General features: G+C 47.9%; 2 pseudogenes; one reads left to right on the top strand and one right to left on the bottom strand.

Annotated features, from left to right (window-relative positions):
* Positions 1-695: 695 nt before the first annotated feature.
* Positions 696-3,894, bottom strand: LOC135552515 (protein mono-ADP-ribosyltransferase PARP14-like; annotated as a pseudogene).
* A 15,215-nt stretch (positions 3,895-19,109) lies between these two features.
* The window catches only part of LOC135552506 (protein mono-ADP-ribosyltransferase PARP14-like), a 37,243-nt pseudogene continuing 29,671 nt past the window's right edge, over positions 19,110-26,681 (top strand).

Raw genomic sequence — 26,681 nt, 5'->3', positions numbered from 1 at the left:
ATTCTGTACATATTCCTTCAGTATGGGCTCCTGAGTGGTGCAGCTGTCTATGGCACTGCATCTCAGTATAAGGGGTGTCACTACAGTCCCTGGTTCAAATCCAGGCTGAGTCACATCCAGCTGTGATTGGGAGTCCCAAAGGACCGTGCACAATTGGCCCAGGGTCATCTGGATTTGGCTGGGGTAGGCTGTCATTGTAAATAAGAACTTATGCTTAACTGACAAAATATTTATTTAAACTAATTATTTCAGATCTCACTGATGTTAATACTTTAATTTATTTATACATTTAGTTCATACAGATGAGAACATATAATAGTCACCTTTCAGTTATTTTCTCAATAACTCCATTTCTCTTCTCTTCTGTTGGAAGCTTTTCTGTACAGGACATTAGCCTCATAATCAACATTGTGGTCTTGGTTTTGCCATCCTCCCAGACTGCTCAACGGGTAGACTGATCGTCTGACGTTCTTTCCTTTCCACAACCATGTCCCCGATGATTCCGTCTGCAGTAAGCAAATCACGGCTCAGGCCCTCCAGACGGATCAGGGAGTCGGGGCCCTTCATCTCCAGGCGGACCCTGACAGTCAGTTACCTCTGCATGGCCTGCAGCTGCTCCACATCCGCCTTGCTCAGCTGGCTGATGTGTGGGGTCCTTGATGATTCTCTCAGTTTGCTCCGTCATGATAAGGTTTTCAACCCAGTGCCGGGTACGACTCACAGCCTGGGGGATCTCTGCACACAGCTGGAACACAGTTGGAGAAAACCGTAATGACAACCCGTAATGACAACGTTCTCATTGCCAAAGCTTCCATCACTGGGTCCCATAAAGACGTCTATTGGGTGGAAGAAACATCAGGAAAAACATCAATAATAAAACCTGTGTACATTTAGACGTCACATTGTCTTCTACCTCACACACTTTCATATTCACTGACCTTTGACCTTGGTGAAAACGTTCTCCTTCACTCTCTCTTGTCCCCTTGGTAGCCGACTCATAACACTCACACACTTGTTCTCCAGTATGTAATCCTCCTGCAGAAACATCACATGTCCATGCTCATTCATCGCCATGGATACAAATATGCTCTCCTGGTCTTGGAAGTACTTTCTTGCCCCAAACTTCATGATGGTGAGCTCATCAGTGCAGAAGGCAGCTGCCGTCTTCTGAAAGAATCCCTTGGCCATCTTGACATAGAGACAGGCCCCTGAGAGGACGATTTTGAGCCTTCTGGGGTCAAAACGGACATTCACCATATCACACTTTTGGCAAAATGTCTCCAGTTCTGATATGTTTTCTCCTGGATGAATTTAACTTGGACTTGACACAGACAGCCACGTCGACTTGTAAGTAGTATTCAACAAAGTCCTCCAGAAAGTTGACCTGGTCCAGAAAGGTCCAGACCTCTTTGACCGGGTCCAGAAAGGTCCAGACCTCTTTGACCTGGTCCAGAAAGGTCCAGACCTCTTTGAACTGGTCCAGAAAGGTCCAGACCTCTTTGACCTGGTCCAGAAAGGTCCAGACCTCTTTGACCTGTTCCAGAAAGGTCCAGACCTCTTTGACCTGGTCCAGAAAGGTCCAGACCTCTTTGACCTGTTCCAGAAAGGTCCAGACCTCTTTGAACTGGTCCAGAAAGGTCCAGACCTCTTTGACCGGGTCCAGAAAGGTCCAGACCTCTTTGACCTGGTCCAGAAAGGTCCAGACCTCTTTGACCTGGTCCAGAAAGGTCCAGACCTCTTTGAACTGGTCCAGAAAGGTCCAGACCTCTTTGACCTGGTCCAGAAAGGTCCAGACCTCTTTGACCTGTTCCAGAAAGGTCCAGACCTCTCTGACCTGGTCCAGAAAGGTCCAGACTTCTTTGACCGTCCAGAAAGACAGAGACCTAATTCTGTCTCTGCTCTCTGGATGGAGCCTTATCACCACAGTTTTCCTCTTTGGGGAGTTGTATGTATCCACCAGGTGGCTGTTCAGATCCTTCCACTCAGGTATCCTCCACGCATCCTGCTCCTCCACCATGAGGCTCTGCATGGACAGGGCAGTCTTCACCATCTGCTCTGCGTCAGTCAAGGATGTATCTGAGCTGCCAGTCAGAGCACCTCTCCACCCTCCATGCTATACACAGCACTGATGTGCCGAGCGTGAACAGGTCCTGGGACATCTCCATACTGTCCACTGACCTCAGGAAGTCCAGGATGAGGGTCCAGCTTCAGCTGCTACTTACTCATTCTGAGCTTCCTCTCCAGGATCCAGTTCTGCACCTTGTTACACCTCTGCGACAAGACCTGAGAGAACCAGCTTCTTGGTGTCGTCTCTGTAAGAGAGACCCATATCTGGGTCTTCGTCTGCTGCGCGCCTCAGCATTCCTTCCTGCTGCAGGATGTAGAACCCAGCAGGGGACACGTCCATCTCCTGTGAGACCCTGTCCCTCTGCCTCTGTATGTGACTCAGGGCCCTCTTCATGAGGCTCTCCACTTTCCGCCTGAGCCGCTTTGTGTCTTCAGCCAGGCCGGCCGCTGTCAGAGCCCCTCTGGATGCATCCATCAGCAGGACGGCATCCTCTTTCACCACCGAGCGGACTTCCTTCTCCACCGCCTCCCACACTGGGGCACTTCAACAACAAGTTCCGTGATGTCATGGAAGACGTTCAAGGCTGTCACGACTCCCACAGAAGGTGTCTCCCCTGCCTGTTCGGCGGTGCTGTCTCCCCTGCCTGTTGGGGATCTCTGCATCTGACTCTGCACCCACCACTCCTGGCGTTTGTGACAAAGGCATTCTGTTTCCATCCGTCAATGTGTTTGTTTCCATTAGTCCTTTTTGCTTCAGAGGGTTCGGTGGAGGGCTGAGCCTGACCTCAGCACTGTCAATGTCCACCTGACTGAAGGGGACCTTCATCTGGTCGTTGATGGTCTCTTCATGGAGAGGAATGACCATGAAGCAGGATGCAACCTCTCTGTGAAGGGTTCAGGCAGCTTCCACATTGGCCTGTTCTTGCCATACAAGACGGTGCCCAAGGACTCATAGTACGTTGACTTGGACTTTGCAAATTACACGGTTTTGATTTTTTATTGTCTCCACAGCTGAAATGACATATAAAACAGAGTAGCAAAGGCTGTGCAAAAACTAAACACAAAACGTATGTTTAATTCCTCAAAATGTGTTAATTAAATAGTACCCAAAATACAAATAACAATATTAACAAATGAACACATTCCTATTTTATTATTATTATTATTATTATTATTATTATTATTATTATTATTATCTTTATTATTGTTAAGTCAATCTCCCAAGCAAAATAGTTGATTCACTCAGCAGGTTTTTACCTTCTGGCTCCTGGAAGATGACGATGGCTGCCTTCTCCTCAGAGATCATAGTGATTCTATTCACTGGGCCCCCCCAACTCTCCAAGTAGAGCTCCAAGATATCTTAAATTAGGACGGGGAAAGCTTCTCCACTCTCACACTGTGACACCGTTGCAGCTCCCAGCCAATCAAACCATGCTTCATGAAGTCTTTTTTGCTCTTACTGTTGGTGAGGAACTGTTCTGAAAATTTAAGATAAACCATTCATATCCTCGTTATCATAGAGCTCCTTCCTGTATGTTCCCTTCTTCTGCGATACGTGATTTTGGGTATTATTATTATTATTATATTATTTGTTAGTCAAAATCTAAATAGTTTATATTAGACAAGGAAACTATGGAGCTGCGACCTACCATTGGGTTTGTTGAAGGTCACAACTGCTGTGTTTGTCTCTCTGATGATCTCCAGAGAGAAGTAGTCTTCCTCTAGGCCAGAGATTGTCTCCACCAACAACACCAGCATGTCTGGGGACATGCTATCAGGAACGTTCTCCAGTACTACAGCAGTGCTATGAGGAACCTTCTCCAGTACTACAGCAGTGCTATGAGGAACCTTCTCCAGTACTACAGCAGTGCTATGTGGAACCTTCTCCAGTACTACAGCAGTGCTATGAGGAACCTTCTCCAGTACTACAGCAGTGCTATCAGGAACCTTCTCCAGTACTACAGCAGTGCTATGAGGCACCTTCTCCAGTACTACAGCAGTGCTATCAGGCACCTTCTCCAGTACTACAGCAGTGCTATGAGGCACCTTCTCCAGTACTACAGCAGTGCTATCAGGCACCTTCTCCAGTACTACAGCAGTGCTATCAGGCACCTTCTCCAGTACTACAGCAGTGCTATCAAGAACCTTCTCCAGTACTACAGCAGTGCTATGAGGAACCTTCTCCAGTACTACAGCAGTGCTATGAGGAACCTTCTCCAGTACTACAGCAGTGCTATCAGAACCTTCTCCAGTACTACAGCAGTGCTATGAGGAAACGTCTCCAGTACTACAGCAGTGCTATTAGGAACCTTCTCCAGTACTACAGCAGTGCTATGAGGAACCTTCTCCAGTACTACAGCAGTGCTATGAGGAACCTTCTCCAGTACTACAGCAGTGCTATCAGGAACCTTCTCCAGTACTACAGCAGTGCTATGAGGAACCTTCTCCAGTACTACAGCAGTGCTATCAGGAACCTTCTCCAGTACTACAGCAGTGCTATCAGGAACCTTCTCCAGTACTACAGCAGTGCTATGAGGAACCTTCTCCAGTACTACAGCAGTGCTATGAGGAACCTTCTCCAGTACTACAGCAGTGCTATCAGGAACCTTCTCCAGTACTACAGCAGTGCTATGAGGAATCTTCTCCAGTCCTACAGCAGTGCTATCAGGAACCTTCTCCAGTACTACAGCAGTGCTATCAGGAACCTTCTCCAGTACTACAGCAGTGCTATGAGGAGCAGAACCTTCTCCAGTACTACAGCAGTGCTATGAGGAACCTTCTCCAGTACTACAGCAGTGCTATGAGGAACCTTCTCCAGTACTACAGCTACAGCAGTGCTATCAGGAACCTTCTCCAGTACTACAGCAGTGCTATGAGGAACCTTCTCCAGTACTACAGCAGTGCTATCAGGAACCTTCTCCAGTACTACAGCAGTGCTATCAGGAACCTTCTCCAGTACTACAGCAGTGCTATCAGGAACCTTCTCCAGTACTACAGCAGTGCTATCAGGAACCTTCTCCAGTACTACAGCAGTGCTATCAGGAACCTTCTCCAGTACTACAGCAGTGCTATCAGGAACCTTCTCCAGTACTACAGCAGTGCTATCAGGAACCTTCTCCAGTACTACAGCCTTCTCCAGTACTACTATGCTATGAGAAACTTCCAGTACTACAGCAGTGCTATCAGGAACCTTCTCAGGTACTACAGCAGTGCTATGAGGAACCTTCTCCAGTACTACAGCAGTGCTATCAGGAACCTTCTCCAGTACTACAGCAGTGCTATGAGGAACCTTCTCCAGTACTACAGCAGTGCTATCAGAACCTTCCCAGTACTACAGCAGTGCTATCAGGAATCTTCTCCAGTCCTACAGCAGTGCTATCAGGAACCTTCTCCAGTACTACAGCAGTGCTATCAGGAACCTTCTCCAGTACTACAGCAGTGCTATGAGGACACTTCTCCAGTCCTACAGCAGTGCTATCAGGAACCTTCTCCAGTACTACAGCAGTGCTATCAGGAACCTTCTCCAGTACTACAGCAGTGCTATGAGGACACCTTCTCCAGTACTACAGCAGCATCAGTTCTCCAGTACTATCAGTGCTATCAGAACCTTCTCCAGTACTACAGCAGTGCTATCAGGAACCTTCTCCAGTACTACAGCAGTGCTATGAGGAACCTTCTCCAGTACTACAGCAGTGCTATCAGGAACCTTCTCCAGTACTACAGCAGTGCTATCAGGAACCTTCTCCAGTACTACAGCAGTGCTATCAGGAACCTTCTCCAGTACTACAGCAGTGCTATGAGGAACCTTCTCCAGTACTACAGCAGTGCTATGAGGAACCTTCTCCTAGCAGTGCTACTAACCTTCTCCAGCAGTGCTATGAGGAACCTTCTCCAGTACTACAGCAGTGCTATGAGGAACCTTCTCCAGTACTACAGCAGTGCTATGAGGAACCTTCTCCAGTACTAGTAGTGCTACAGCCTTCTCCAGTACTATGAGGAACCTTCTCCAGTACTACAGCAGTGCTATGAGGAACCTTCTCCAGTACTACAGCAGTGCTATGAGGAACCTTCTCCAGTACTACAGCAGTGCTATGAGGAACCTTCTCCAGTACTACAGCAGTGCTATCAGGAACCTTCTCCAGTACTACAGCAGTGCTATGAGGTACTACCTTCTATCAGTAACCTTCTCCAGTACTACAGCAGTGCTATGAGGAACCTTCTCCAGTACTACAGCAGTGCTATGAGGAACCTTCTCCAGTACTACAGCAGTGCTATGAGGAACCTTCTCCAGTACTACAGCAGTGCTATACTACAGCAGGAAGGAACCTTCTCCAGTACTACAGCAGTGCTATGAGGAACCTTCTCCAGTACTACAGCAGTGCTATGAGGAACCTTCTCCAGTACTACAGCAGTGCTATGAGGAACCTTCTCCAGTACTACAGCAGTGCTATGAGGAACCTTCTCCAGTACTACAGCAGTGCTATCAGGAACCTTCTCCAGTACTACAGCAGTGCTATGAGGAACCTTCTCCAGTACTACAGCAGTGCTATGAGGAACCTTCTCCAGTACTACAGCAGTGCTATGAGGAACCTTCTCCAGTACTACAGCAGTGCTATCAGGAACCTTCTCAGCAGTGCTATGAGGAACTAGTGCTACAGCAGTGCTATGAGGAACCTTCTCCAGTACTACAGCAGTGCTATGAGGAACCTTCTCCAGTACTACAGCAGTGCTATGAGGAACCTTCTCCAGTACTACAGCAGTGCTATGAGGAACCTTCTCCAGTACTACAGCAGTGCTATGAGGAACCTTCTCCAGTACTACAGCAGTGCTATGAGGAACCTTCTGCTATGAGGAAACCAGCAGTGCTACTCCAGTACTCCAGTGCATGAGGAACAGCAGTGCTATGAGGAACCTTCTCCAGTACTACAGCAGTGCTATGAGGAACCTTCTCCAGTACTACAGCAGTGCTATGAGGAAACTTCTCCAGTACTACAGCAGTGCTATGAGGAAACTTCTCCAGTACTACAGCAGTGCTATGAGGAAACTTCTCCAGTACTACAGCAGTGCTATGAGGAACTTCTCCAGTACTACAGCAGTGCTATGAGGAACCTTCTCCAGTACTACAGCAGTGCTATGAGGAACCTTCTCCAGTACTACAGCAGTGCTATGAGGAACCTTCTCCAGTACTACAGCAGTGCTATCAGGAACCTTCTCCAGTACTACAGCAGTGCTATGAGGAACCTTCTCCAGTACTACAGCAGTGCTATGAGGAAACTTCTCCAGTACTACAGCAGTGCTATGAGGAACCTTCTCCAGTACTACAGCAGTGCAGTGTACTAGTGCTATGAGGAACCTTCTCCAGTACTACAGCAGTGCTATGAGGAACCTTCTCCAGTACTACAGCAGTGCTATGAGGAACCTTCTCCAGTACTACAGCAGTGCTATCAGGAACCTTCTCCAGTACTACAGCAGTGCTATGAGGAACCTTCTCCAGTACTACAGCAGTGCTATCAGAACCTTCTCCAGTACTACAGCAGTGCTATGAGGAACCTTCTCCAGTACTACAGCAGTGCTATGAGGAACCTTCTCCAGTACTACAGCAGTGCTATGAGGAACCTTCTCCAGTACTACAGCAGTGCTATGAGGAACCTTCTCCAGTACTACAGCAGTGCTATGAGGAACCTATCTCCAGTACTACAGCAGTGCTATGAGGAACCTTCTCCAGTACTACAGCAGTGCCCATCAGGAACCTTCTCCAGTACTACAGCAGTGCTATGAGGAAACTTCTCCAGTACTACAGCAGTGCTATGAGGAAAACTTCTCCAGTACTACAGCAGTGCTATGAGGAAACTTCTCCAGTACTACAGCAGTGCTATGAGGAACCTTCTCCAGTACTACAGCAGTGCTATGAGGAACTTCTCCAGTACTACCTACAGTGCTACCTTCTCCAGTACAGCAGTGCTATGAGGAACCTTCTCCAGTACTACAGCAGTGCTATCAGGAAACTTCTCCAGTACTACAGCAGTGCTATGAGGAACCTTCTCCAGTACTACAACAGTGCTATGAGGAACCTTCTCCAGTACTACAGCAGTGCTATCAGGAAACTTATCCAGTACTACAGCAGTGCTATGAGGAAACTTCTCAGCACCACCCTGATCTCCAGGCCCGAAATGAGCTACACCTGAAATATCTGACCTTAAATACACTCGATATCCACAAAATGAACGATTCAACACTCAAACTTAGAATTTCCCTAATTACCCAGTAAATACATGTTAATTTCTCTCTGTGTCATTAGACCATCATAGAACAGTTATGAAATAACATCAACAAGAGAATAGTGTTACCTGAAGATGTCTGACTTGTTGCACCAACCTGGAAAATGTGTAAAACAGACGCAAATAACAACAACAGATCAAATCAGTGCTTTAATTAAATCTGGTAAATCATTTTGTTTGTTTTTAACCATATCAACATTAGACTGTGTTACATGATACAGTTTGGAGCGCTATCAAACCGCAGGGTGATGTTATAGCGATGAGGACCATTGTATATCCTTTGTGTCGAGGCCCTTAGACACCTGTAAACCGAAGTACTCAAAAAGGCCACTAGATGTCATCTGATAGTTAACTGGTAACTTTGAACGTTTCCAGTCATATACCCTCCCTTTGCAACCCTACGCAGCTCTCATGGTGATGTGGCATCTGGAAATATTACTGTCCACATCACTTATATTCTTCTGTTTAACAATTAGACATTTTTATATTGTTTTATTATTAAACAGTGACAGAAGATTGTTCTCTGTCAATCTCAGTTTAAATGGGCACGGCGACAAAAGCAACCCGCGATGACATTTTATTGGTTGCCATGTTAGTTAGCAAACAAGCGCTAGGTCCGTTTCACGTTACACATTACAGACAGCACAATGGGTTCGTTTGTTTGTTGACTAATATAAATATCATTCAACAACAATTGTGTGATCAAACCAACACCAACAATGATGATGACATGTTGAAAAGACAGTCCATCTACTCCAGTATCCATAACACCAAGCTGCAGGAGGTAGAGGGTGCTGAAGCTTCTGCACCACCTGAAAAATACACCTTTTATTTGGATTTTTTTTTTTTGTTTGATTTTTTTCACAACGTAGTGTACTGGGCCTTTACTAGTCCTGTATTCGTGGACCAATATATCTCTCGACACCCCCCCCTCCCCCCATTTATTTGGTGGCAGGTAGCCTAATGGTTAGAGTGTTGGACCAGTAACCAAAAGGTTGCTAGATCCAATCCCTGAGCTGACAAGGTAAATCATTTGTTGTTCTGCCCCTGAACAAGGCAGTTAACCCACTGTTCCAAAGCCGTCATTGAGAATTTGAGAATTGTAACTGACTTGCCGAGTTAAATATATATTAATATTTCTTCAACTTTGGACAACCTTGTCATGTTGATTCCATCATAGATTTTCAGATCATGCTTGTCCTACTTGAAGTTCCTGTGAAACTAGAGAGACTGATGGGGACTGTGGACTAATAATACACCAATACACATAATACTACACCATTTACTACACACACACATTTACTACACATAATACTGCACCATTTACTACACCATTTAACACCATTTACTACACCATTTACTACACACAATACTACACCATTTACTACACATTTACTATACTACACCATTTACTACACATAATACTACACCATTTACTACACATAATTTACTACACCATTTACTACACATACACCATTTACTACACCATTTACTACACCATTTACTACACATAATACTACACATAATACTACACCATTTACTACACCATTTAATACTACACCAATTTACTACACATAATACTACACATAATACTACACCATTTACTACACATAATACTACACCATTTACTACACCATTTACTACACCATTTACTACACATAATACTATAATACTACACATAATACTACACCATTTACTACGCATACACACATTTACTACACCATTTACACACATAATACTACTTTACACACATAATACTACACCATTTACTACACATTTACACCATTTACTACACATAATACTACACCATTTACTACACCATTTACTACACATAATACTACACCATTTACTACACATAATACTACACCATTTACTACACATTTACTACACATTTACTACACCATTTACTACACATAATACTACACCATTTACTACACCATTTACTACACATAATACTACACCATACTACACATAATACTACTAATACTACACCATTTACTACATAATACACAATTTACTACACCATTTACTACACATAATACTACACCGTTTATACACATTACTACACCATTTACTACACATAATACTACACATAATACATTTACTACACATAATACTACACCATTTACTACACATAATACTACACCATTTACTACACCATTTACTACACATACTACACATACTACACATACTATTTTTACTATACATAATACTATAATAAGAAAGTCGGACCGAAATACACCATTTTTTACTACGACATTTAATACACCATTTAAACAACACAGAGACAGGAACAATACACAAATAATACTACACAATTTACTAACAAGAATCACATTTACTACACCATACAATAAACTACACAATTGACAAAAACCCCAATACGACACACAATACTAAACCCATGTCACACGCTTTACTACACATAATACTACACCATTTACTACACCAAATACTACACCATTTACTACACCATTTACTACACACAACACTACACATAATACTACATTTACACCATTTACACCATTTACTGCACATTTACTACTAATACACTAATACTTACTGCACATAATACACACCATGTACTTTACTACACCATGTACTGCACATAATACTACACAATTTACTGCACATACTACTACACTATTTACTACACTATTTACTACACCATTTACTGCACACAATACTACACTATTTACTACACCTACTACTACACCATTTACTACACATAATACTATACTACACCATTTCTATGCCGCACTAATGCAAAAATACTAAATATGTACAGGTGAATGCAGTATTTAGGTGAAATGGACATGTCCACTCTCAGGCTTCATTCCCATATTAGATCACAAAACAAGCAGACTAACACATTTAGGCTGCTCAACATAACGTCTCCAGTAGAAAACAGAACTTTATTGCGTGGCGTCTATAAATTGAAGTGCTGACTACCATGTGTAGGCTACACGCGACGGCTCGACGCACGTCCTACATCAATGAAATATTTTGTTGACTTTGTGAGAAATTAGAGTTGATTATTAAATTGCAACAAATGCAACAAGAAACGTTTAGATTAATGAGTATATTTCAACATTTTCATTGGTACAATTATGTCTGTTTTTTTTCTGATGGCATTATATTCTTTTAAATATAATTTCCGGTTTGAACAGGAATACTGGGTGGTTCCGGGATGGAGGCACGTTTCTGGGGAAGACTAGACCCTGCCTCAGACCCTGCCTCAGACCCTGCCTCAGACCCTGCCTCAGACCCTACATCAGACCCTGCCTCAGACCCTGCCTCAGACCCTGCCTCAGACCCTGCCTCAGACCCTAGACCCTACATCAGACCCTGCCTCAGACCCTGCCTCAGACCCTGCCTCAGACCCTGCAGACCCTGCCTCAGACCCTACATCAGACCCTACATCAGACCCTGCCTCAGACCCTGCCTCAGACCCTACATCAGACCCTGCCTCAGACCCTGCCTCAGACCCCGCTAAAGCTTTTGGACTTCTCTCCTGTAAGAAGGCCTCACACAGGTTCCTCAAAGCCAGGTTCATAGGTGGCTCCATTGAGGAACTTCCTCTGAAAACTGGACATTCTGGAGATTCCTTCCCTTTACACCATAGATCCAGACAGGCTTTGCAGACGCTGTGGCTACAAAACAGAATGACAGGATCCAGGAATATGTCACAGGACAGATCTTCCTCCGGGAGGGATGATTTGAAAGCAATTTTCGCACACAATGTGTCATCCCCTAAAGATTACTTTCACTTTTAACAACATTTTTTTTTTACTTTTAATTTTAACAACCTCCACTTGTTTTCAACCAAACGTTGAGAAGCACTTGGTCACAGCTTTTATGCCTTTTGGTTTATGCAGTGGTTTATTATCTCTCTATGTCTAAACAATCTCATTCCCAGTGTACATCAGATGGACTTGGTCACTGGAGAGCTGTCAAACTCCCTGAGTTGAACTTTATCAAGGGTGGGGTGCACAGTAACCTGCATAGATAGGCAGTCATTACATGTGTGTTTCCTTGTACTATGCTTGTTGGAAACAGAAGTCTTGTGGGGACCAGAAGTCCTCACAAGGAGTGTAAACAAGGGAAATTCTGGGGACATTTTTCTGGTCCCCACAAGGCAAAAAGGCTATTTTAGGCTTAGGGGTTTGTTTGAGGGTTAGGTTGATGGGGTTAGAGGTTTGCGGTTAAGGTTAGGGTTACGGTTAGTGACATGGGTACATGAAGGGTTTGGGAAAACAGGATTTTGAATGAAAATCAATCGTTCGGTCCTCACAAGGATAGTAAAACAAACACACGTGTGTGTGTGTGTGTCTGTGTGTGTGTGTGTCTGTGTCTGTGTCTGTGTCTGTGTCTGTGTGTGTGTGTGTGTGTGTGTCTGTGTCTGTGTCTGTGTCTGTGTCTGTGTCTGTGTGTCTGTGTCTGTGTGTGTGTGTGTGTCTGTGCTCCGCTCTTAACTTCTCTTTAAGGATGTAACAACTTTCCACCACATGAGGGCGCACATTCACTGCCTCTTGCCAAGTGTAGACAGAATCAGGAGGGTACTGTATCCACACATACTCTGTAACATATCATATATACACATTATATCATGCAAATACTATTATAAACAATAGTATAATATAGTATTGCAGTATGAACGAGTCACGCACACACACAACAGGAGTTTAAAGTGTGCATCAAAATATTGACTTTGTGTAAATTCCTCTGTCTGTTTTCTGTCTCTATATTGTCTGTCACTAGCAGCACCATTTCACTAGCAGCACCATTTCACCAGCAGCACCATTTCACTAGCAGCACCATTTCACTAGCAGCACCATTTCACTAGCAGCACCATTTCACTAGCAGCACCATTTCACTAGCAGCACCATTTCACCAGCAGCAACATTTCACTAGCAGCACCACTTCACTAGCAGCACCACTTCACTAGCAGCACCATTTCACTAGCAGCACCATTTCACCAGCAGCACCATTTCACTGGCAGCACCACTTCACTAGCAGCACCATTTCACTAGCAGCACCATTTCACTAGCAACACCATTTCACCAGCAGCACCACTTCACTAGCAGCACCATTTCACTAGCAGCACCATTTCACTAGCAGCACCATTTCACCAGGTGACTGGTACTCTGACTGAGTAGATGTACTTGGTGAATAAAAAGTATTCTGATTGGCTGTAGACAATGATCATAATACGCCCCCATGTGGTGACAGGTTGTAACTTCAGGTTAACACCAGTTAGTTGTTACGTGTGTGTGCGCACGCCCTTTGTCCTAGCGTAAATGTGTGTGTTCAGACAAGAGGAATCCCATAAGCTAAGTCTCTGTCGACACAGCTGGCCCCTATGTCCCACAGACATGAGAGGGACCAGGAGAGAATTCTCCCGGGGCTTAAGACAAAACACACGGCAAGCTATAGACACAGGGACCACATGCCCTGACCTCCACCCCTCATGTATTGCTGTGTGTGTGCTCTCTGAGAGCCCACTAGTCCAACAGTTGCTGGCTTGATGTCATGTTGTCCGGAAAAATACTGCACTACATTTTTCTCCCAGGCTTCCCAGTGCTTTGTTGTACTGGGTTGGAAGAGGGTGGCAGGCAGGCAGGCAGCGAGAGAGAGGCAGCTGATATCTCTGTTACTCCCGGGTTTACCCAGTGTTCGAAGGTGTTCCGCATGTGGAATGTTGAGACTGGTGGGGGATGTATGTTGGTGGGGCCACGCGAAGGGGTGAACGTGAGGGAAAGGCAATAGAGAGAGGGGGAAGGAGGAGTGGGAAGGCCAGCCAGAGAATGAGAGAGGGAGGGAGAGAAAGAGGAGAGAGAGAAAGAGAGAAAAGAGGGCTTGATCTTTTGATGCAGTGAAGACGGGAAGTTATGACATTTAATGCCAGGAAGACACAAAGCTGACTTCTTACAGCAGAACACCAACAGAAAGACACAAAGCTGACTTCTTACATTAGAACACCAACAGAAAGACACAAAGCTGACATCTTACAGCAGAACACCAACAGAAAGACACAAAGCTGACTTCTTACAGCAGAACACCAACAGAAAGACACAAAGCTGACTTCTTACAGAACACCAACAGAACACCAACACCAACAGAAAGACACAAAGCTGACTTCTTACATTAGAACACCAACAGAAAGACACAAAGCTGACTTCTTACAGCAGAACACCAACAGAAAGACACAAAGCTGACTTCTTACATTAGAACACCACAGAAAGACACAAAGCTGACTTCTTACATTAGAACACCAACAGAAAAAGACACAAAGCTGACTTCTTACATTAGAACACCAACAGGAAGACACAAAGCTGACTTCTTACAGCAGAACACCAACAGAAGACACAAAGCTGACTTCTTACATTAGAACACCAACAGAAAGACACAAAGCTGACTTCTTACAGCAGAACACCAACAGAAAGACACAAAGCTGACTTCTTACAGCAGAACACCAACAGAAAGACACAAAGCTGACTTCTTACATTAGCAGAAAACACCAACAGAAAGACACAAAGCTGACTTCTTACAGCAGAACACCAACAGAAAGACACAAAGCTGACTTCTTGACTTCTTACAGCAGAACACCAACAGGAAGACACAAAGCTGACTTCTTACAGAACAGAAAGACACAAAGCTGACATCTTACAGCAGAACACCAACAGAAAGACACAAAGCTGACTTCTTACATTAGAACACCAACAGAAAGACACAAAGCTGACATCTTACAGCAGAACACCAACAGAGACACAAAGCTGACTTCTTACAGCAGAACACCAACAGAAAGACACAAAGCTGACTTCTTACAGCTGTAATTGATCTTGGAATGTACTACTGAGCCAAATCTCTTCCATGCTACTCCTCCGTGCCCGGAGAGAGATTGGGAGAGAGATTTAGGGAATGAGATGGGATATTCCAAATGCCCAGACTTGTTACCCAAAATGATCATATGGCACACCATACTTGGAAGCAAGTTGTTGACATACCAAAAGCCTTGAAACATGCACAGAAGGGGGATGAGGAAAATACAAGAAAGATTGAGAAAGGAGATAAGCAGGGAAAGAAAGAGAGAGAGAGAGAGAGAGAGAGAGAGAGAGAGAGAGAGAGATTGTATTGCTGTCATGACTCATGTCACACAGAGAACCTCTACTCCATAATTGATCCTGAGAATCTACCTTGTATTGCTGTCATGACTCATGTCACACAGGTGAAACCTCTTACTCCATAATTGATCCTGAGAATCTACCTAAAATATCTTTATTATTGACTCATGTATTAAGAACCACTTCTGTGGCCTGCATTGTGTCCACTCCAGTGTAAATTACACCTCTGTGTCTGTCTGGCCTGCATTGTGTCCACTCCAGTGTAAATTACACCTCTGTATCTGTGTCTGGCCTGCATTGTGTCCACTCCAGTGTAAATTACACCTCTGTATCTGTGTCTGGCCTGCATTGTGTCCACTCCAGTGTAAATTACACCTCTGTGTCTGTGTCTGGCCTGCATTGTGTCCACTCCAGTGTAAATTACACCTCTGTATCTGTGTCTGGCCTGCATTGTGTCCACTCCAGTGTAAATTACACCTCTGTATCTGTGTCTGGCCTGCATTGTGTCCACTCCAGTGTAAATTACACCTCTGTGTCTGTCTGGCCTGCATTGTGTCCACTCCAGTGTAAATTACACCTCTGTATCTGTGTCTGGCCTGCATTGTGTCCACTCCAGTGTAAATTACACCTCTGTATCTGTGTCTGGCCTGCATTGTGTCCACTCCAATGTAAATTACACCTCTGTATCTGTGTCTGGCCTGCATTGTGTCCACTCCAGTGTAAATTACACCTCTGTGTCTGTCTGGCCTGCATTGTGTCCACTCCAGTGTAAATTACACCTCTGTATCTGTGTCTGGTCCACTCCAGTGTAAATTATCTGTCTGGCCTGCAGTGTCCAGTGTAAATTACTGGGCAGTGGTGAGCGATGAGAGTTTAAGCTTCCCCATCTTTCCATGGTGGCAGGGTAGCCTAGTGGTTAGAGCGTTGGACTAGTAACCGGAAGGTTGCGAGTTCAAACCCCCGAGCTGACAAGGTACAAATCTGTCGTTCTGTCCCTGAACAGGCAGTTAACCCACTGTTCCTAGGCCGTCATTGAAAATAAGAATTTGTTCTTAACTGACTTGCCTAGTTAAATAAAGGTAAAAAAAAAAAAAGATGACGAATCCTGAGTGAACACAGATCTCATCAGATTGATGAGGAACCCACGAGCATGCTGGGAAAGGAGTCTCAGTGCTATTAAGGCAGGTCTTCACTGTACTTCACTGACTCCAATAGGAGCTGGAGGAAAGACCTGGAAAACAGTTTGGAGACAACGATGTCTAGCAACAGCTCCTGTGTACAAACAGCTCCTGTCCAGCAACAGCTTATGTTTACAAACAGCTCCTGTCCAGCAACAGCTCCTGTTTAAAAACAGCTCCTGTCTAGCAACAGCTCCGGTCTAGCAACAGCTCCTGTCCAGCAACAGCTCCTGTTTACAAACAGCTCCTGTCCAGCAACAGCTCCTGGTCTACACAACGCTGTCCAGCAACAGCTCCTATTTACAAACAGCTCCTGTCCAGCAACAGTTCCTGTTTAAAAACAGCTCCTGGTCTACACAATGCTGATTTAAAAACAGCTCCTGGTCTACACAATGCTGATTCCAGTAGCTATCAGAGTTTAGAACACCACAACCCTGGAACTGCAATATGATTTTACATTAAAGACCTGTGTGTGTTGTGGTCTGTCTGTCTGCCTGCCTGTCTGTCTGTCTGTCTGTCTGTCTGTCTGTCTGCCTGCCTGCCTGCCTGCCTGCCTGTCTGTCTGTCTGTCTGTCTATCTGTCTGTGCGTACATGTTATAAGTGTCCATCCCTTTGTTGATATGAGATGATTCAAGTTAATTAATGGATATAATTATGTCTGTCTGTGTGCATGTGCATGAGTACGTGCCTGTCTGTCTGTCTGTGTGCATGAGTACGTGCCTGTGTGTCTGTCTGTGTGCATGTCTGTCTGTCTGTCTGTCTGTCTGTCTGTCTGTCTGTCTGTCTGTCTGTCTGTCTGTCTGTCTGTCTGTCTGTCTGTGCGCATGTGCATGTCTGTCTGTCTGTCTGTCTGTCTGTCTGTCTGTCTGTCTGTCTGTCTGTCTGTCTGTCTGTGTGCATGTGCATGCGTGCCTGTGTCTCTCTTCTCTGAGGCAGTGGGTCACAGCTGACACTGTAAACTCATTGACCACCCATACATCACATTCCTGCCCCCCTACCGTGAGTTATGAATGAGGTCCTGAGTGGTCCCCCCCTGAATATACATCCCAGTAGCAGGCAGGCCCCAGTGATTAATCATACTTTGGTTCCTCTCCCCAGCTGGATCTTTTTCCCCTCTCTGTTGACATGGCTTCCACTGGCACCACTTCCCACCTAGACTCCTAACTGAGCCCCTAGACAGCCTACTAATGTCAGCCGGGCCAGACAGGAATGCTCCTCTGTTTTCCTGGACCTCTTTTTTCCCTTCTTCGACAAGTCATTAACAGTGAGGCGACGCCTCCTCGTGTGTAAGAATGTTTTTTTCGTTGTGTCGTGGCATGGTCCGGGGTGAACAAGAATTGGGATTTGAGGGGTTGGAGAACTCAGTCTGGAGGGATGATGATGAAGATCAGAAGTGATGTGTGGCTGTTGTTGATGATATGTGGAGATACCATCTATATTTAATTCTCTTCTCACCTCTGTAACTCGTTATCTGTAAATTAAAATGTCTTCTCAATCAACTTTCCTGGTAAATTTAAATTGTCTTCTCAGTCAACTTTCCTGGTAAATTTAAATTGTCTTCTCAGTCAACTTTCCTGGTTGTCTGACCTTTATTTCCTTTGTTTTGTCTTTATTTAGTATAGTCAGGGTGTGAGTTGGGGTGGGCAGTCTATGTTTGTTTTTCTATGTTTGGTTTCTGTTTCGGCCTAGTATGGTTCTCAATCAGAGGCAGGTGTCGTTAGTTGTCTCTGATTGAGAATCATACTTAGGTAGCCTGGGTTTCACTGTTGGTTTGTGGGTGTTTGTGTCCGTGTGAGTGTTTGTCGCCACACGGTACTGTTTCGGTTTTGTTCATGTTCACATTTATTGTTTTGTATTTTATAGTGTTCAGTTTATTTATTAACGTAATCATCATGAACACTTACCACGCTGCATCTTGGTCCGATCCTTACTCCTCTTCAGACGAAGAGGAGATCTGCCGTTGCAGAAACACCCACCACAAAAGGACGAAGTGGCGTGGTAACGGGCAGCAGCGAACACAAGACTCCTGGACTTGGGAGGAGATTATGGACGATAAAGGACCCTGGGCACAGCCAGGGGAATATCGCCGCCCAAGGCAGAGATGGAGGCAGCGAAGGCAGAGAGGCGCTGGTATGAGGAGGCAGCACGGCAGCGCGGCTGGAAGCCCGAGAGGCAGCCCAAAAATGTATTGGGGGGCACACGGGAGTGTGGTGAAGCCAGGTAGGAGACCTGCGCCAACTTCCCGTGCTTACCTGAGAGAGAGGGGACCGGGCAGGCACCGTGCTGGAGCACACAGTCTCCCAGTGCGGTGGAGCACACAGTCTCCCCAGTGCGTGTGCATAGCCCGGTGCGGTACATTCCAGCTCCTTGTATCGGCCGGGCTAGAGTGGGCATCGAGCCAGGTGCCATGAAGCCGGCTTTACGCATCTGGTCTCCAGTGCATCTCCTTGGGCCGGCGGACATGGCACCAGCCTTACGCATAGTGTCCCCGGGGCTCGCCAGCACAGCCCAGTGCGGGCTATTCCACCTCGCCGCACTGGCCTGGCTACCGGGAGCATTCAACCAGGTAAGTTTGGGCAGGCTCGGTGCTCAAGAGCTCCAGTGCGCCTGCACGGTCTGGTCTATCCAGTGCCACCTCCACGCACCAGCCCTCCGGTGGCAGCCCCCAGCACCGGGCTGTCTCTCCATCTTCTGCCTACAGGTGCTCACGTCTGTCCAGTGCCGCCAGAGCTCCCTTCTCCCAGTGCCGCCAGAGTCTCCCGCCTGTCCCGAGCCGCCAGAGTCTCCCGTCTGTCCCGAGCCGCCAGAGTCTCCCGTCTGTCCCGAGCCGCCAGAGTCCAGCCGCCAGAGTCTCCCGCTGTCCCGAGCCGCCAGAGTCTCCCGCGGCCTCTCTCCAGAGCCGCCAGAGTCTCCCTTCCCGAGCCGCCAGAGTCTCCAGAGCCGCCAGAGTCTCCCGTCTGTCCCGAGCCGCCAGAGTCTCCCGTCTGTCCCGAGCCGCCAGAGTCTCCCGTCTGTCCCGAGCCGCCATCTCCCGTCTGTCCCGAGCCAGAGGTCTGTCCCGAGCCGCCAGAGCCCCGTCTGTCCCGAGCCGCCAGAGTCTCCCGCCTCCCGTCTGTCCCCGAGCCGCCAGAGTCTCCCGTTCCCGAGCCGCCAGAATCTCCCGGCTGTCCCGAGCCGCCAGCCGCCGGAGCCGTCAGCCAGCCAGGAGCCGCAGGAGCCGTCAGCCAGCCAGGAGCCGCCGCGCCGCCCTTCACTCCCTGCCGGAGTCCGGAGTCTCCCCGCTGCCGGAGTCTCCCGTCCATTCGGGACCTGTGGCATGTGTCCGCAGCCCAAGATCGGCGGCGAGGGTCGCCGCTCTAAAGAAGCCAGAGGCGGGCTAAGAGGCGCACCAAAAATATGGTGAAGTGGGGTCCACGTCCCGCCACCGCGGACAGACGCCCACCCAGACCCTCCCCTATAGGTTCAGGTTTTGCGGCCGGAGTCCGCACCTTGGGGGGGTGGGGGAGGGTACTGTCACGTTCTGACCTTTATTTCCTTTGTTTTGTCTTCATTTAGTATGGTCAGGGCGTGTGTTGGGGTGGGCAGTCTGTTTGTTTTTCAATGTTTGGTTTCTGTTTCAATCAGAGGCCTTACAGCCTAGTATGGTTCTCAATCAGAGGCAGGTGTTGTTAGTTGTCTCTGATTGAGAATCATACTTGGGTAGCCTGGGTTTCACTGTTGGTTTGTTGGTGTTTGTGTCCGTGTCTGGCTCTGATCAGGCACACGGTACTGTATCCACCTCTGGTTTTGTTACCACTGAGGAAGTATTCCCGCTTCCAGTCAAAACTTTATTGTTTTGTATTTTATAGTGTTCAGTTTATTTATTAAAGTAATCATCATGTAACATAAGAGCGTCTTACAATGCTGTAAATCTAAATGGTGTCCGTGTCCTACTGTTTCCCATGTTCTTCAGTTTATTTATTAAAGTAATCATCATGGACACTTACAACGCTGCAGATCTGCTGTTACACTGGTAAATTCAACTTTCCTGGTAAATGAAGGGTTAAATAAATCAAATGGAGCGATAAAGAGCATGTGTTCTAGGTTTTGAGACTGTTTTTAAGTGTTTGGGTGCTGAGTTGATCTTATCATTTAATCTAAGTCAAATATTGTTTGAGAGGGCAGGGACATATTTCAAACCTTCGAGATATATATAGAGAGAGAGAGGTACAGAGAGAGAGAGAGAGAGGTAGAGAGAGAACATACTTTTCCCTGATATATTTTACTTAACCCTCTAAAGTCCATGGAATACCAATTGGTCAACATATTGCACAGGCTCAATCAAATTCATTTTCACTCTTTAACCATAGAACAGTGTTACTGTATACGGGCCAATACTTCTACATCGCCCATTTGGCTATCATTATACATGAAATAATGAGATTAAACAGTTTGGAATCTATGGAAAGTTACATTTAGAAGCGTAGCATTGAAAGCAGTGGGTGCGAGCAGGCTCCTCAGCAGTTCTCTGTTGGCTGAGCAGCGGTAGTTGTTACGCTAGCAGCTTGTGGCTAAGCTGGCTCCGCAGCAGTTCTCTGTTGGCTGAGCAGCGGTAGTTGTTACGCTAGCAGCTTGTGGCTAAGCTGGTTCCTCAGCAGTTCTCTGTTGGCTGAGTAGCGGTAGTTGTTACGCTAGCAGCTTGTGGCTAAGCTGGCTCCGCAGCAGTTCTCTGTTGGCTGAGTAGCGGTAGTTGTTACGCTAGCAGCTTGTGGCTAAGCTGGCTCCGCAGCAGTTCTCTGTTGGCTGAGTAGCGGTAGTTGTTACGCTAGCAGCTTGTGGCTAAGCTGGCTCCGCAGCAGTTCTCTGTTGGCTGAGTAGCGGTAGTTGTTACGCTAGCAGCTTGTGGCTAAGCTGGTTCCTCAGCAGTTCTCTGTTGGCTGAGTAGCGGTAGTTGTTACGCTAGCAGCTTGTGGCTAAGCTGGGCTCCGCAGCAGTTCTCTGTTGGCTGAGTAGCGGTAGTTGTTACGCTAGCAGCTTGTGGCTGCTGGCTCCGCAGCAGTTCTCTGTTGGCTGAGTAGCGGGGTAGTTGTTACGCTAGCAGCTTGTGGCTAAGCTGGCTCCGCAGCAGTTCTCTGTTGGCTGAGTAGCGGTAGTTGTTACGCTAGCAGCTTGTGGCTAAGCTGGCTCCGCAGCAGTTCTCTGTTGGCTGAGTAGCGGTAGTTGTTACGCTAGCAGCTTGTGGCTAAGCTGGCTCCTCAGCAGTTCTCTGTTGGCTGAGTAGCGGTAGTTGTTACGCTAGCAGCTTGTGGCTAAGCTGGCTCCTCAGCAGTTCTCTGTTGGCTGAGTAGCGGTAGTTGTTACGCTAGCAGCTTGTGGCTAAGCTGGCTCCGCAGCAGTTCTCTGTTGGCTGAGTAGCGGTAGTTGTTACGCTGTTGGCTGAGCAGCTTGTGGCTAGCAGCTGGCTCTCGCAGCAGTTCTCTGTTGGCTGAGCAGCGGTAGTTGTTACGCTAGCAGCTTGTGGCTAAGCTGGCTCCGCAGCAGTTCTCTGTTGGCTGAGTAGCGTGTAGTTGTTACGCTAGCAGCTTGTGGCTAAGCTGGCTCCGCAGCAGTTCTCTGTTGGCTGAGCAGCGGTAGTTGTTACGCTAGCAGCTTGTGGCTGCTGGCTCCGCAGCAGTTCTCTGTTGTCTGAGTAGCGGTAGTTGTTACGCTAGCAGCTTGTGGCTAAGCTGGTTCCTCAGCAGTTCTCTGTTGGCTGAGTAGCGGTAGTTGTTACGCTAGCAGCTTGTGGCTAAGCTGGCTCCACAGCAGTTCTCTGTTGGCTGAGCTAGTTGTTACGCTAGCAGCTTGTGCTGCTGGCTCCTCAGCAGTTCTCTGTTGTCTGAGTAGCGGTAGTTATTACGCTAGCAGCTTGTGGCTAAGCTGGCTCCGCAGCAGTTCTCTGTTGGCTGAGTAGCGGTAGTTGTTACGCTAGCAGCTTGTGGCTAAGCTGGCTCCTGAGCAGTTCTCTGTTGGCTGAGTAGCGGTAGTTGTTACGCTAGCAGCTTGTGGCTGCTTGGCTCCACAGCAGTTCTCTGGCTGAGTAGCCACAGCAGTTCTCTGTTGGCTGAGTAGCGGTAGTTGTTACGCTAGCAGCTTGTGGCTGCTGGCTCCACAGCAGTTCTCTGTTGGCTGAGTAGCGGTAGTTGTTACGCTAGCAGCTTGTGGCTAAGCTGGCTCCGCAGCAGTTCTCTGTTGGCTGAGTACCGGTAGTTGTTACGCTAGCAGCTTGTGGCTAAGCTGGCTCCACAGCAGTTCTCTGTTGGCTGAGTAGCGGTAGTTGTTACGCTAGCAGCTTGTGGCTGCTGGCTCCGCAGCAGTTCTCTGTTGGCTGAGTAGCGGTAGTTGTTACGCTAGCAGCTTGTGGCTAAGCTGGCTCCGCAGCAGTTCTCTGTTGGCTGAGCAGCGGTAGTTGTTACGCTAGCAGCTTGTGGCTAAGCTGGCTCCGCAGCAGTTCTCTGTTGGCTGAGCAGCGGTAGTTGTTACGCTAGCAGCTTGTGGCTAAGCTGGTTCCTCAGCAGTTCTCTGTTGGCTGAGTAGCGGTAGTTGTTACGCTAGCAGCTTGTGGCTAAGCTGGCTCCACAGCAGTTCTCTGTTGGCTGAGTAGCGGTAGTTGTTACGCTAGCAGCTTGTGGCTAAGCTGGCTCCTCAGCAGTTCTCTGTTGTCTGAGTAGCGGTAGTTATTACGCTAGCAGCTTGTGGCTGGGCTGGCTCCGCAGCAGTTCTCTGTTGGGCTGAGTAGCGCAGCTTGTGGCTGCTGGCTCCGCAGCAGTTCTCTGCTGGCTGAGTAGCGGTAGTTGTTACGCTAGCAGCTTGTGGCTAAGCTGGCTCCGCAGCAGTTCTCTGTTGGCTGAGTAGCGGTAGTTGTTACGCTTAGCAGCTTGTGGCTAAGCTGGCTCCGCAGCAGTTCTCTGTTGGCTGAGTAGCGGTAGTTGTTACGCTAGCAGCTTGTGGCTGCTTGGCTCCGCAGCAGTTCTCTGTTGGCTGAGTAGCGGTAGTTGTTACGCTAGCAGCTTGTGGCTAAGCTGGCTCCGCAGCAGTTCTCTGTTGGCTGAGTAGCGGTAGTTGTTACGCTAGCAGCTTGTGGCTAAGCTGGCTCCGCAGCAGTTCTCTGTTGGCTGAGTAGCGGTAGTTGTTACGCGCTAGCAGCTTGTGGCTAAGCTGGCTCCGCAGCAGTTCTCTGTTGGCTGAGTAGCGGTAGTTGTTACGCTAGCAGCTTGTGGCTAAGCTGGCTCCACAGCAGTTCTCTGTTGGCTGAGCAGCGCTTAGCAGCTTGTGGCTACGCAGCAGTTCTCTGTTGGCTGAGCAGCGGTAGTTGTTACGCTAGCAGCTTGTGGCTAAGGGCCACAGCAGTTCTCTGTTGGCTGAGTAGCGGTAGTTGTTACGCTAGCAGCTTGTGGCTAAGCTGGTTCCGCAGCAGTTCTCTGTTGGCTGAGTAGCGGTAGTTGTTACGCTAGCAGCTTGTGGCTAAGCTGGCTCCGCAGCAGTTCTCTGTTGGCTGAGTAGCGGTAGTTGTTACGCTAGCAGCTTGTGGCTAAGCAGGCTCCACAGCAGTTCTCTGTTGGCTGAGTAGCGGTAGTTGTTACGCTAGCAGCTTGTGGCTAAGCTGGCTCAGCAGCAGTTCTCTGTTGGCTGAGTAGCGGTAGTTGTTACGCTAGCAGCTTGTGGCTAAGCTGGCTCCGCAGCAGTTCTCTGTTGGCTGAGTAGCGGTAGTTGTTACGCTAGCAGCTTGTGGCTAAGCTGGCTCCGCAGCAGTTCTCTGTTGGCTGAGTAGCGGTAGTTGTTACGCTAGCAGCTTGTGGCTAAGCTGGCTCCGCAGCAGTTCTCTGTTGGCTGAGTAGCGGTAGTTGTTACGCTAGCAGCTTGTGGCTGTTGGCCCTTAAGCTCTGGCTCCGCTAGCAGCTAGGGCGCAGCAGTTCTCTGTTGGCTGAGCAGCGGTAGTTGTTACGCTAGCAGCTTGTGGCTGGGTTGGCTCCGCAGCAGTTCTCTGTTGGCTGAGCAGCGGTAGTTGTTACGCTAGCAGCTTGTGGCTAAGCTGGTTCCGCAGCAGTTCTCTGTTGGCTGAGCAGCGGTAGTTGTTACGCTAGCAGCTTGTGGCTAAGCTGGCTCCGCAGCAGTTCCCTGTTGTCTGAGTAGCGGTAGTTGTTACGCTAGCAGCTTGTGGCTAAGCTGGTTCCTCAGCAGTTCTCTGTTGGCTGAGTAGCGGTAGTTGTTACGCTAGCAGCTTGTGGCTGCTGGCCCCGCAGCAGTTCTCTGTTGGCTGAGTAGCGGTAGTTGTTACGCTAGCAGCTTGTGGCTGCTGGCTCCGCAGCAGTTCTCTGTTGGCTGAGTAGCTGCTGTTGTTACGCTAGCAGCTTGTGGCTGCTGGCTCCACAGCAGCTCGTTGGCTGAGTAGCGGTAGTTGTTACGCTAGCAGCTTGTGGCTAAGCTGGCTCAGCAGTTCTCTGTTGGCTGAGTAGCGGTAGTTGTTACGCTAGCAGCTTGTGGCTAAGCTGGCTCCTCAGCAGTTCTCTGTTGGCTGAGTAGCGGTAGTTGTTACGCTAGCAGCTTGTGGGCTAAGCTGGCTCCTCAGCAGTTCTCTGTTGGCTGAGTAGCGGTAGTTGTTACGCTAGCAGCTTGTGGCTGCTGGCTCTGCAGCAGTTCTCTGTTGGCTGAGTAGCGGTAGTTGTTACGCTAGCAGCTTGTGGCTAAGCTGGCTCCGCAGCAGTTCTCTGTTGGCTGAGTAGCGGTAGTTGTTACGCTAGCAGCTTGTGGCTAAGCTGGCTCCGCAGCAGTTCTCTGTTGGCTGAGTAGCGGCAGTTGTTACGCTAGCAGCTTGTGGCTAAGCTGGCTCCGCAGCAGTTCTCTGTTGGCTGAGTAGCGGTAGTTGTTACGCTAGCAGCTTGTGGCTGCTGGCTCCTCAGCAGTTCTCTGTTGGCTGAGTAGCCTTAGTTGTTACGCTAGCAGCTTGTATTAAGCTGGCTCCACAGCAGTTCTCTGTTGGCTGAGTAGCGGTAGCTGTTACGCTAGCAGCTTGTGGCTAAGCTGGCTCCACAGCAGTTCTCTGTTGGCTGAGTAGCTAGCAGCTTGTGGCTAAGCTGGCTCCGCAGCAGTTCTCTGTTGGCTGAGTAGCGGTAGTTGTTACGCTAGCAGCTTGTGGGCTCCAGCAGTTCTCTGTTGGCTGAGTAGCGGTAGTTGTTACGCTAGCAGCTTGTGGCTAAGCTGGCTCCGCAGCAGTTCTCTGTTGGCTGAGTAGCGTAGTTGTTACGCTAGCAGCTTGTGGCTAAGCTGGCTCCTCAGCAGTTCTCTGTTGGCTGAGTAGCGGTAGTTATTACGCTAGCAGCTTGTGGGCTAGTAGCTGGCTCCGCAGCAGTTCTCTGTTGGCTGAGTAGCGGTAGTTGTTACGCTAGCAGCTTGTGGCTAAGCTGGCTCCACAGCAGTTCTCTGTTGGCTGAGTAGCGGAAGTTGTTACGCTAGCAGCTTGTGGCTAAGCTGGCTCCGCAGCAGTTCTCTGTTGGCTGAGTAGCGGTAGTTGTTACGCTAGCAGCTTGTGGCTAAGCTGGCTCCGCAGCAGTTCTCTGTTGGCTGAGTAGCGGTAGTTGTTACGCTAGCAGCTTGTGGCTGCTGGCCCACCCGCAGTTCTCTGTTGGCTGAGTAGCGGTAGTTGTTACGCTAGCAGCTTGTGGCTGTTGGCTCCGCAGCAGTTCTCTGTTGGCTGAGTAGCGGTAGTTGTTACGCTAGCAGCTTGTGGCTAAGCTGGCTCCGCAGCAGTTCTCTGTTGGCTGAGTAGCTGTAGTTGTTACGCTAGCAGCTTGTGGCTAAGCTGGCTCCGCAGCAGTTCTCTGTTGGCTGAGCAGCGGTAGCTGTTACGCTAGCAGCTTGTGGCTAAGTTGGCCTCGCAGCAGTTCTCTGTTGGCTGGAGTAGCGGTAGTTGTTACGCTAGCAGCTTGTGGCTAAGCGTTTTCGGCTCCGCAGCAGTTCTCTGTTGGCTGAGTAGCGGTAGTTGTTACGCTAGCAGCTTGTGGCTGCTGGCTCCTCA

The sequence above is a fragment of the Oncorhynchus masou genome, chromosome 2 (assembly GCF_036934945.1).
Source record: "Oncorhynchus masou masou isolate Uvic2021 chromosome 2, UVic_Omas_1.1, whole genome shotgun sequence".
NCBI lineage: Eukaryota > Metazoa > Chordata > Actinopteri > Salmoniformes > Salmonidae > Oncorhynchus > Oncorhynchus masou.
The sequence above is the reverse complement of the archived record's forward strand: the minus strand, read 5'-3'. Positions and strand labels throughout refer to the sequence as shown.